General features: G+C 53.1%; 1 long non-coding RNA gene across 1 annotated transcript; it reads left to right on the forward strand.

Annotated features, from left to right (window-relative positions):
* Positions 1-412: 412 nt before the first annotated feature.
* On the forward strand, positions 413-3,732 carry LOC149915796 (uncharacterized). Its single transcript, XR_016471596.1, has 4 exons — positions 413-1,030; positions 2,223-2,515; positions 3,114-3,209; positions 3,679-3,732. It is a non-coding gene; the product is annotated as an uncharacterized LOC149915796 (long non-coding RNA).
* The last annotated feature ends 7,694 nt before the right edge of the window (positions 3,733-11,426 follow it).

Raw genomic sequence — 11,426 nt, forward strand, 5'->3', positions numbered from 1 at the left:
GCCCCCTGCCCCGCTTTGCTCCATGCCGATGTTGTCGGCTTGAGGACAAGGACGGGGATGCCTGTGGGAGTGGAGTCCGGGGAGACGTTGCTGGCCATGCGCAGTGGGGTGATGGTGTCCTCGGGGCATGGCTGTGACAGTGGGGTGAGGGTAGCACCCCACAAGTGGGGATCATTGCCCCCAAAATGGGGCTTGTGCCCCCTGCATGTGGGCAAGTTGTACGGGGAGTGCGTTCTGGAGATGCTTTGTCTGTTCTCCAGATCTGCAGTGACTTCAGCAATCCCACGTCGTGCCGCAGCAGAAATGGGTCCTGCGGTACGTCAGTGATCTGTGACTCGAGGAGCGCAGGGGCTGCACGAAGTACGCACGCTGCAGCCTCCCTACTTCTTTGGGGTCTGGGATTGATGTTGGAGCCCAATGGCTACACGGTGCCTTACAGGCAGGTGCCAGCTTCACCCACTGAGGACACCAAATCGTAAAATATTTTCACGATGGTCTTTAATTGCTGCGTGAGTAGGTAATGCACATTTCTCACTGGGGAGCCATAAGCTGACCCTGGCAGTTTGGCAAACAGCACTCGCTCCACTCACACCGTAATCGCAGCCTTTTCGCTGCACATGCAGCTTCTCAGCATCTTGCTGCATCAGTATGAAAATCTGTGCTCTCCTATCTATTAGAAATTTTATCAGTTGCCTTTGAGGACATCTGACTGGAATCAAAATATGTGGGCCATCCTTGCTCATTTAGTGATAAACTTCCCCTTGCCAGACAGGCAGACCCAATTCACTTTTTTTTTTTTTTTATTCATGACGTTATGGGAACTTTGAGATCACCTGAAGCACCTGAAGCCTGAAGCAGTGATGGAGCATCTGGTGAGGGGTGGTGCAGCCCTGCAAGCACAGGTGGAAGCAATGCAGCTGTGGGACCAGGTGGGGCTGAGCCTGGCTCCACCCCTCCCTCACCTCATTTAAGGGCTGGCAGCCCCCAAGGCAGCATCTTTTGCTGGAGACTGCCTGCTGTGGACTGTTGGGTGAGTGCTCTTTCCTGGAAAGAGGCAACTGATTTTTGTTCCCTGCTGTAGGGCTTTGATCTTTGCCCTCTGATCTGAGGGGATCCAAAGCTGGACTGGAGCAGCTATGTCTGCTATGCTTGTTCTTATTTTTCTTCTCAGTTCTTTGCTTAAGGGAGTGAAGGGGTTATCTCCCTTTCTCCGAACTGGTAATGGAGGGGCTGACATACATTCCTTTCTTTTGCTCTTGTCTCATTCCTGGAACGCTTCAGTCAGTCCCAAGGTAATGCTGGTTGGCTGACTGAGCATTGCAACTCTGGAAATGCCTGGAGCTAGTGCGCTTTTCCGTAAAGGGATCCTGTGTTCTCCAGGTTTCCTCTGTAACTCTTCTTAAGTTCAATACCTTCTTGTGAAGTCTCTGTTCCCTCTTTCATGATTCTCATTGCCTAATCTCCAACCTGAGACTCCAAACTCGGTTTGTCTGCTACCACGTTGTCCCAATCCATTTCATGATGCGTACCCTCTGCATCCCCCTCCATGTTCCCTCTGTGACCTCGTGTCCCGCCTGTGTCTGTGTCCTCCCTGTGTCCTCTGCCCACGTCCCCTCTGTGTCTCCTGTGCCACGTATTAATTCCGCCCGTGCTGAGTATTGTTTAAGGGCACGTATTTAAACTATGTTCCGTGTCTCTTTGGATCCCGTTCTGTTTTGCAGCACGATGTTGTTTAAGGGTTCTCGGGGCTCCTCTGTTTAGTGGTTTAAGCACTGTGAAATCTGTGCAGCGGATAATGAAATGCTGCGAATCCCTTGTTCGTGCATTGCTTGTATGCAGGTGGGTTTTGCGATGGCTGTAGGACGCTCACTTAAAGATGGAATGGGGGTCACAAGGGGCTCGCCTTGCTCCCTGGGCCCAATAAGCTTCCGTCCCAATAAGCTTCGTGGCTGGTAGTAGGGTGAGGTGCATGTATCGGGCTGGGACCTGAGCTTAAGAAAACCCCCAGCCCCAGTGGCCGTTTTCTTCATCCGCACGTAGTGTAATACAGTCTCCACTACTTGAGCATACTGAACATGAGTATTCTGTTCCTGTCTTGTCTGGTTCTCTCCTAGACCTCCCTTACAAATTTGTCAGTAGTAACAGATGTCAGGGCACAGTTCTCAGAGCACGCTGTGGCTGTCCACCCCAGGGTCCTAGGGTTCTTTCTGTTTTTATGGCAGACCTGGCTTCGTATTCATAGGAAACAAAGGATTGTCTTCTACTGGACCACTTCATCTGGATCGCCCCAGGTATCTCCATCCCAATTGTCAGGGGATGCTGTTAGTTTCCTAGTCTGTATGATAGCCAATCTCCCCACCCCTCTTCCTTCCATCCCCTGACCCCCATTAAATAGCTAGTTCTGCAGCTGTGGGACCCACCAGTGTGATGAAGCAGTACCTCTGGTGTGCTGAATACTGGCACTGGCACAGAGAGGCTCTATGGCTGATGTGAATCTTCCTGACTGGACTACTTGGTGAGTTTCCCCAGAGCTGTTGAGCACACAGGCTTCCCCACCTACCCTGATTGCTCACCAGGCCATCGATGTTCTTTGTGGACATGGCTTCAGGTATCATACCAGAGACTCCTTAGAGTCGGAAGCGACCATTTATGATGGTCTAGTCCAACTCGCCCACAATGAACAGGGACATTCACAGCTAGATCAGGTTGCCCTGCGTGTCACCTTGGAAGGGACAGGGCGTCCACCACATCTCTGGGCAACCTGGTCCACTGCGCAGAGTCACAGAAGGTCCCGGGTTGGAAGGGACCTCGAGGATCGTGAATCTCCAACCCCCCTGCTACGTGCAGGGCCATCAACCTCCCCATTTCATACTAGACCAGGCTGCCCAGGGCCCCATCCAACCTGGCCTTGAACACCTCCAGGGATGGACGGGGCATCCACAGCCTCTCTGGGCAGCTGTTCCAGCACCTCACCGCTCTCTCTGTAAAGAACTTCCCCCTGGCGTCCAACCTAAATCTTCCCTCCCCCAGCTTAAAATGTTTCCCCTTGTCCCTTGCTGTGAAAGATATTTTCCTGATATCTAACCTAAATTTTCCCTTCTTCTTTCCTTTAGCTCCCCTTTGGGTATCAAAAGGCTGTTACCAGGTCACCTCGGAGCCTTCACTTCTCCGGGCTGAACAGCCCCAGCTCTCTCAGCCTGTCCTCACAGGTGAGGCGTTTGATCCTTCGGTTCTTTTTTTTTTTTTTTTTCTTGTGGCCATCCTCTGCATGTGCTCCAACGGGTCCATGTCTCTTCTGCACTGAGGGCCCTTCATATGGACACAGTACTCCAGGTGAGGCCTCTTCAGCACAGAGCAGAGGGGCAGGATCACTTCTTTTCACCTGCTGACCGCACATCTTTTGGTGCAGACCGGGATGTGGCTGGTTTTCTGGGCTGGGAGGGCACTTTGCTGGCTCGTGTACAGCTTGCCGTCCACCAGGTCTTTTGGGACAGGCCTAGGCTCAGCCCTTTCATCCCCCAGCATGTATCGGTAGTGGGGGGTTCTCTTGTCCCAGGTGCAAGACACTGCACCTGGATTTGTTGAAGCTGATGAGGTTTGTCTGTGCCCGCTGCTTGAGCCTGTCTAGATCCCTGCGGTTGGCGTCCCGTCCCTCTGGCGTGTCACTGCTCCTCACAGCTTGGTGTCGTCAGCAAATTTTCTGAGGGTGCGCTCGATCCCGCTGGTGATGCCACTGATGAAGATATTGAAGAGTCTCAGCCCCAGCACGGACCCCTTTGAGATGCCATTCATCACCGATCGCCATCCAGACACGGAGCCGTTGGCTCCTGGACTCGATGCTGCAGCCGGTTCTTTGTCCATTGAACGGTCCGCTCACCGAATCCGTATCCTTCCAATTTGGAAAGAAGGATGTTGTGTCAGAGGCCTTGCTGAAGTCCAGGTGGATGATATCAGTGGTTCTTCACTTGGCTGTTGATGCAGTGACACCATCACAGACGGCCGCTAGATTGGTCAGGCAGGATTTACCCTTGGTCCTCTGGGTGCTCCAACAGGTCCCTGTCTTTTCTGCGCTAAGGACTCTACACCTGGGCGCGATCCCTAGATATGGGATCACGTAGAATATCGTCTCAGATAAGGGAAACCACTTTACTTCACAGGTCCTACAGGAGCTAATGAGAACTCTAGAAATCAAGCGGGAGTTCCGTACTCACCGGCACCCTCCTTCTTCAGAGAAAGTAGGATGGATCGGTCAGATGCTGACAAAGCGCTTGTCAAAATGGATTTTAGAGACCAAATGACCATGGCCGAAGCGTTTACCTGTAGCCCTTCTCAGAATACGAACCGCTCCCAGAAAAGACTTGGGAGTATCACCGTATGAAGTGTTGTTTGGGTTGATGTACTTGGGAGGGAGAGGTGAGATGCCCTCTCTTGAAGCCAAGGATAAGTTTCCTAAGAACTACATACTCGGGTTGTCTGCTTCTCTGTTATCCCTCAAGGGACATGGACTGCTGTCTCGAGCTCCACCTCTGGAATTTCTAGTGCCCTCATTCTGTGCTGGAGGCTGGGTCCTAACACGCACGTGTAAGGAATCAAAGCTTCAGCCCGAGTGGGATGGACCATTTCAGGTGCTGCTGCAGTGGATGTCGTCTGCCTTCACTTCAGCAATGCTTTTGATACAGTCTCCCACGACATCCTGCAAATGAAGCTGAGGAAGCGTGGGATAGATGAGTGGACAACGAGGTGGGCTGAGAACTGGCTTACTGGCTGAGCTCAGGGGGCGGTGATCGGCGGTGCAGAGTGCGGGTGGAGAGCTGTGAGTGGCGGCGCTCCTTGGGGGTTGGTTCTGGGTCTGGTTGTGAAAGGTAGGTTGTGTTTTTGCAGTAGAAGCTTTTAGTGTTTTCGGTACGTAGTATTGACCTTCACTGAACTTATAACCCTCTTGTGAAATAGCTGTTTTCCTTCCACTAAGAAAGCTGTTGAACAGAGTAGAAAGTTCAAGATTGGGGGCGTTCTGACTGGGGTAGAAGTGAGCCAGGTGCAAAACAAGGCAAAGATGCGGGCTGGAGAAAGAGAGCCCAGCACAGGACAGAACGCATGTGCTCACTCTTGGAAATATGGCCCTCGTATCTCCATGGAGAAGTACAAAACGTACGAAAGAACAACGGGTTGGTAATGGACCTTATATGGAAATGTATCATAGCAACAGCATCGGGGAGAGTGTAAGCCTGAGACGCTCAACCAATGAATGCCAGGAGAGCGTTACCTGCGTTGGGTTTGGAGTATAGAACGGAATGAATTTCGCTGACTGTTGCACAGTCCCTCCCTCGCTAATAGGGGACATGAGCCTGTTATTGCAATGACGAATAAACTTTGCTGCTATCACTGAGATCCTGGCCTAACCTGAATTTTTTGGCTTTGAGTGTTTCTCACAAACGTGGTGTCAAAACCAAATGTGGTTAATCGTTCCAAGCCAGGGCTTGGCTGCACGCATCTGCCCGCTTCGTACGAGGTTTTTCATTACCTCGGACGCTGGCTGCAAAAAATAGAGTAATAAAAATCTTGACAACATCAATTTGCTGGTTATTTGTTTATTGACAAGTACCCCTACGCACTGAGCGCAGGTTTGGTGGGTTTGTCGAAGATTTCCTTCGTTGTCTTTGTCGTCTTCCCTTCCCCCCTCTCCCTTCTGTGTTTTTCCTCTGCCATCAAAAGAGAGAACGGGCTGGCGATGGCTTGGTGCAGACCCACAGCAGTCCTAGCGGCGAAGTGATTTCCGCGGTCTCTGGTGCCACCGCGTGGCCGATCGGCAAAAGTGCGTCGCGGTTGTTTCCGCGATCTCTCGCGCCCCCTCGTGGCCAATCGGGGGAACTGCATCGAGGTTGTTTCAGCTGTCTCTGGTGCCCCCACGCGGTCAATCGGCAGAATTGCGGCAGCGTCGCTACGTCGCCGCAGGCAGCAGGGCGCGTGCGCGCAGGCACGCGGAAGTGGTGCTCGGTCCCCCCGGGAAGTAGTGCGCATGCGCCACAAGCTTTCCAATCGCACGCATTTCTTCGAAGCCCTGAGATGCAGGTGAGCAGTCAATACTTGGACCGCCGGCTCCGCGACACTTTTCTCTCTTCCGATCCAGAGTGCTCCTCGTCTGTTTCCTCGGGCGGTTTTATGCCCCGGTCTGCTTCGAGAACGTACTGAAGGCGCTGCAAACGACGGCGCGTGCGTTTTGCGGCCGTGAGGAAAGCGTGCGTATTGCGGCGTCGAGGCTGGCGCGCGCGCAGAGCACGTGGCACACGCGCATTGCGGGGCACAGCCACGCGCATGCGCCGTGGCGGGCAGAGTGCGGCGCATGCCCCGTTCGGAACAGAATCCAGTGCGCGCGTAGCGCTTTTTTTTTTCTTCTTCTTCTTTTTTTTTTTTAAACCACTGGCGCATGCGTCGTGCTTTCTCATGAATCGCGCGTCCGTACTCCGTGCTGTTGTCTCGAGAACCGCGCCTGCGTAGTGCGGTGCGGAGACTGCCGCGTGCGCGGTGCCTAGCTTGGCCCGTGTGCGTTGCTCTCGCGAGACTTGCTTTTCCAGGAACGCTGCGGTGCAGGGCTGGGGCTGGAGCCCCAAACGTCTGCTCCTCCACCGCGGCGGCAAGCACGTTGGGTGCCACGAGGCGCTGAGGGGCAGCCGTGAGCCGACCCGGTCCGTTCCCGGGTGGGCTCGGGCATAAATCGGCGGAAATAGACGAGGGGCATCCTGGATTAGAAGGGGAAATTATCGCTGAGCCGGCGCTCCGAGAATCGGCTGCTTGCCCGTCCCCGCAGTGGTCTGTCGAAACAATTGCTATCTTTCAGTTGACGCGCGCGTGTTCGCTATTACCTGGAGGACTGATCACCATAGAGAGCGGCGGATTAGCGGCGCAGAGCGGTTAAAACGCCACTTCCGCGTTTGTACGCGCATGCGTTGTACAGCTTGCCGGCCTGAGCAGCGGGCAGCGGCAGTTCCGCGCATTGGCCACGAGGTGGCAGCAGAGACCGCGGGAAGAACTCCGGCGGCATTGCCGGCGACCCGCGGCGCAGGCCGTGGCGATCCGTTCCGCGTTGTGATGACGGGGGAAGAGCGCGAAGTTACAAGCGGGGGGAAAAGACGAAGAAAACAAAGGGAAACTACTCCAGACCCCGGAAAGCTGTGCTAAGTGCTTATGAATATCTGTTAAAAAAGAAAACAGACTCGTTTTTGCCAGCATCCATTGCACTGTTTCTAAATATTCACATACCGAAATGTAACTGCCCGGCAAATTTAACGATAACGAAATAAAGCACTTTGGCAGAAAGCACTGGGCTATATTAACGTTTGCTCAGCCTCTGTCTTGTTCACATTTTAATGTGTTTTTTTCCAAGGTCTTTCTTCAACTCCAGGTTTCATTTTTGGCTTTTTATTCTTTTTAATGCCATAAAACGGGTAGTTTTAGGCCCTAGCAGGTCTACGCAGGCAGAGACAAAGTTGCAGTTCTGAGATTCTTGGGGACCGTTACATCATTTCCACAAAGATTAACAAAACCTGCAGTTCTCCACTTAAGTTTACAGATGGAAAACATGAATTCAGCTGCATGGAAAGAATCGATGTGTCACAGCTGCCATCGGGAGGATGGCCAGAGAGTTGTGCAGGTCCACTGCTTGCTCAGCTGCACCTTTTTATCTGCCCTTCTCTGGTCCTCCTGCAGCTGGACAGATAGCCCACAAGGGCACGGGGGACGCAGACCCCCCCGGCCAGCTGCAGCAGTCGCTCCTGCCAGTGCTCCCTTTCCTCCCGACCATTCCCATTTTGCAGGCTGGTGCCCTGTGTGGCAGAGGAGGAGAGAGCTGCGGGCAGAAGGAAAACAGGGTGCTGGGATTCCTCCAGCCCGCTGCCAGATGTCTTCTCTGGCATGTTGGGGGTGGGCAGAGGACTGTGGGAGCAGCTTCGAGGCTCTGGGCAGGAGGGAAGGCAGCAAAGATGCAGCTTCAGGCAGCGGACTCTGAGCTGGAGCGGTGCAGCCAGGTACGGCTGCACAGCTCACAGTCTGGACACACGGAAGAAGTTCGTCCAGCTGAGGGCTGCAGGGCTGTCCTTACCAAGCGCTCCCCCATGCTGTAGTTCTGCATGGGCACCGATTGCTCAAGCTCTTCCCTCTGCAGGAGCTCAGAAGCAACAACAGCCCCGACCCCAAACCAGGCAGGTAATGACAACATACACACACAGATACACACCCGATACAGAATCTGGCACTCTGCAGTCCTCCCAGAGCTTGTTGCTGCTTTTTAGGCTGCTCCACCGCTATTCTGTCCTTTTCCCTTCATTCCCCTATGTCTCGCCCCCTTCCTTCGCCCCGTGCCATCCTCATTCCTTTTTCAGGCTTCCTCCTTTCTTTCCTCACTTCCTTCCCCGTCCCTTCCCCCACAGGCAACGGCCTGTGTTCTGCTGCTGTTTCAGCTGACAATCCTGAAACCACACTTTTCAAAGACATTGGATCAGATCGCATACTGTCACTGATTTAAAAAAGAAAACAACAAGTGCAGTATTATGTATGGATAACAAACTCCTACCTGCTTGAAAAACAGTAGCAGCTCCTCATCCTGGAGTGTCACCATCACCCCCACGTTGGGCTGGCACTGCTCATCTGCCCCGCAGTGCTGCTCAAACTCCTGGCACAGCCTGCCACCTCCTTGTGTCACCTCCACGTGCCACCTCCTCTTGCCTCTCTAGTTCTGACCCCACGCGTCAACCCCATGTCCCTCCGTGTCCCCCCATGTCCCTGTGTCCCCATGTGCCCTCTCATGTCCCCTCAAGTCCTCCCACGCCCCCTGCCCCGCTTTGCTCCATGCCGATGTTGCCGGCTTGAGGACAGGGACAGGGATGCCTGTGGGAATGGAGTCCGGGGAGACGTTGCTGGCCATGTGCAGTGGGGTGATGGTGTCCTCGGGGCATGGCTGTGACAGTGGGGTGAGGGTAGCACCCCACAAGTGGGGATCATTGCCCCCAAAATGGGGCTTGTGCCCCCTGCATGTGGGCAAGTTGTACGGGGAGTGCGTTCTGGAGATGCTTTGTCTGTTCTCCAGATCTGCAGTGACTTCAGCAATCCCACGTCGTGCCGCAGCAGAAATGGGTCCTGCGGTACGTCAGTGATCTGTGACTCGAGGAGCGCAGGGGCTGCACGAAGTACGCACGCTGCAGCCTCCCTGCTTCTTTGGGGTTTGGGATTGATGTTGGAGCCCAATGGCTACACGGTGCCTTACAGGCAGGTGCCAGCTTCACCCACTGAGGACACCAAATCGTAAAATATTTTCACGATGGTCTTTAATCGCTGCGTGAGTAGGTAATGCACATTTCTCACTGGGGAGCCATAAGCTGACCCTGACAGTTTGGCAAACAGCACTCGCTCCACTCACACCGTAATCGCAGCCTTTTCGCTGCACATGCAGCTTCTCAGCATCTTGCTGCATCAGTATGAAAATCTGTGCTCTCCTACCTATGAGAAATTTTATCAGTTGCCTTTGAGGACATCTGACTGGAATCAAAATATGTGGGCCATCCTTGCTCATTCAGTGATAAACTTCCCCTTGCCAGACAGGCAGACCTAATTCACTTTTTTTTTTTTTTTTTTTATTCATGACGTTATGGGAACTTTGAGACCACAGCCTGAAGCAGTGATGGAGCATCTGGTGAGGGGTGGTGCAGCCCTGCAAGCACAGGTGGAAGCAATGCAGCTGTGGGACCAGGTGGGGCTGAGCCTGGCTCCACCCCTCCCTCACCTCATTTAAGGGCTGGCAGCTCCCAAGGCAGCGTCTTTTGCTGGAGACTGCCTGCTGTGGACTGTTGGGTGAGTGCTCTTTCCTGGAAAGAGGCAACTGATTTTTGTTCCATGCTGTAGGGCTTTGATCTTTGCCCTCTGATCTGAGGGGATCCAAAGCTGGACTGGAGCAGCTATGTCTGCTATGCTTGTTCTTATTTTCTTTTCAGTTCTTTGCTTAAGGGAGTGAAGGGGTTATCTCCCTTTCTCCGAACTGGTAATGGAGGGGCTGACATACATTCCTTTCTTTTGCTCTTGTCTCATTCCTGGAATGCTTCAGTCAGTCCCAAGGTAATGCTGGTTGGCTGACTGAGCATTGCAACTCTGGAAATGCCTGGAGCTAGTGCGCTTTTCCGTAAAGGGATCCTGTGTTCTCCAGGTTTCCTCTGTAACTCTTCTTAAGTTCAATACCTTCTTGTGAAGTCTCTGTTCCCTCTTTCATGATTCTCATTGCCTAATCTCCAACCTGAGACTCCAAACTCGGTTTGTCTGCTACCACGTTGTCCCAATCCATTTCATGATGCGTACCCTCTGCATCCCCCTCCATGTTCCCTCTGTGACCTCGTGTCCCGCCTGTGTCTGTGTCCTCCCTGTGTCCTCTGCCCACGTCCCCTCTGTGTCTCCTGTGCCACGTATTAATTCCGCCCGTGCTGAGTATTGTTTAAGGGCACGTATTTAAACTATGTTCCGTGTCTCTTTGGATCCCGTTCTGTTTTGCAGCACGATGTTGTTTAAGGGTTCTCGGGGCTCCTCTGTTTAGTGGTTTAAGCACTGTGAAATCTGTGCAGCGGATAATGAAATGCTGCGAATCCCTTGTTCGTGCATTGCTTGTATGCAGGTGGGTTTTGTGATGGCTGTAGGACGCTCACTTAAAGATGGAATGGGGGTCACAAGGGGCTCGCCTTGCTCCCTGGGCCCAATAAGCTTCGTGGCTAGTAGTAGGGTGAGGTGCATGTATCGGGCTGGGACCTGAGCTTAAGAAAACCCCCAGCCCCAGTGGCCGTTTTCTTCATCCGCACGTAGTGTAATACAGTCTCCACTACTTGAGCATACTGAACACGAGTATTCTGTTCCTGTCTTGTCTGGTTCTCTCCTAGACCTCCCTTACAAATTTGTCAGTAGTAACAGATGTCAGGGCACAGTTCTCAGAGCACGCTGTGGCTGTCCACCCCAGGGTCCTAGGGTTCTTTCTGTTTTTATGGCAGACCTGGCTTCGTATTCATAGGAAACAAAGGATTGTCTTCTACTGGACCACTTCATCTGGATCGCCCCAGGTATCTCCATCCCAATTGTCAGGGGATGCTGTTAGTTTCCTAGTCTGTATGATAGCCAATCTCCCCACCCCTCTTCCTTCCATCCCCTGACCCCCATTAAATAGCTAGTTCTGCAGCTGTGGGACCCACCAGTGTGATGAAGCAGTACCTCTGGTGTGCTGAATACTGGCACTGGCACAGAGAGGCTCTATGGCTGATGTGAATCTTCCTGACTGGACTACTTGGTGAGTTTCCCCAGAGCTGTTGAGCACACAGGCTTCCCCACCTACCCTGATTGCTCACCAGGCCATCGATGTTCTTTGTGGACATGGCTTCAGGTATCATACCAGAGACTCCTTAGAG

Source organism: Phasianus colchicus, chromosome 16 (assembly GCF_987193195.1).
Source record: "Phasianus colchicus chromosome 16, bPhaCol1.hap1.1, whole genome shotgun sequence".
NCBI lineage: Eukaryota > Metazoa > Chordata > Aves > Galliformes > Phasianidae > Phasianus > Phasianus colchicus.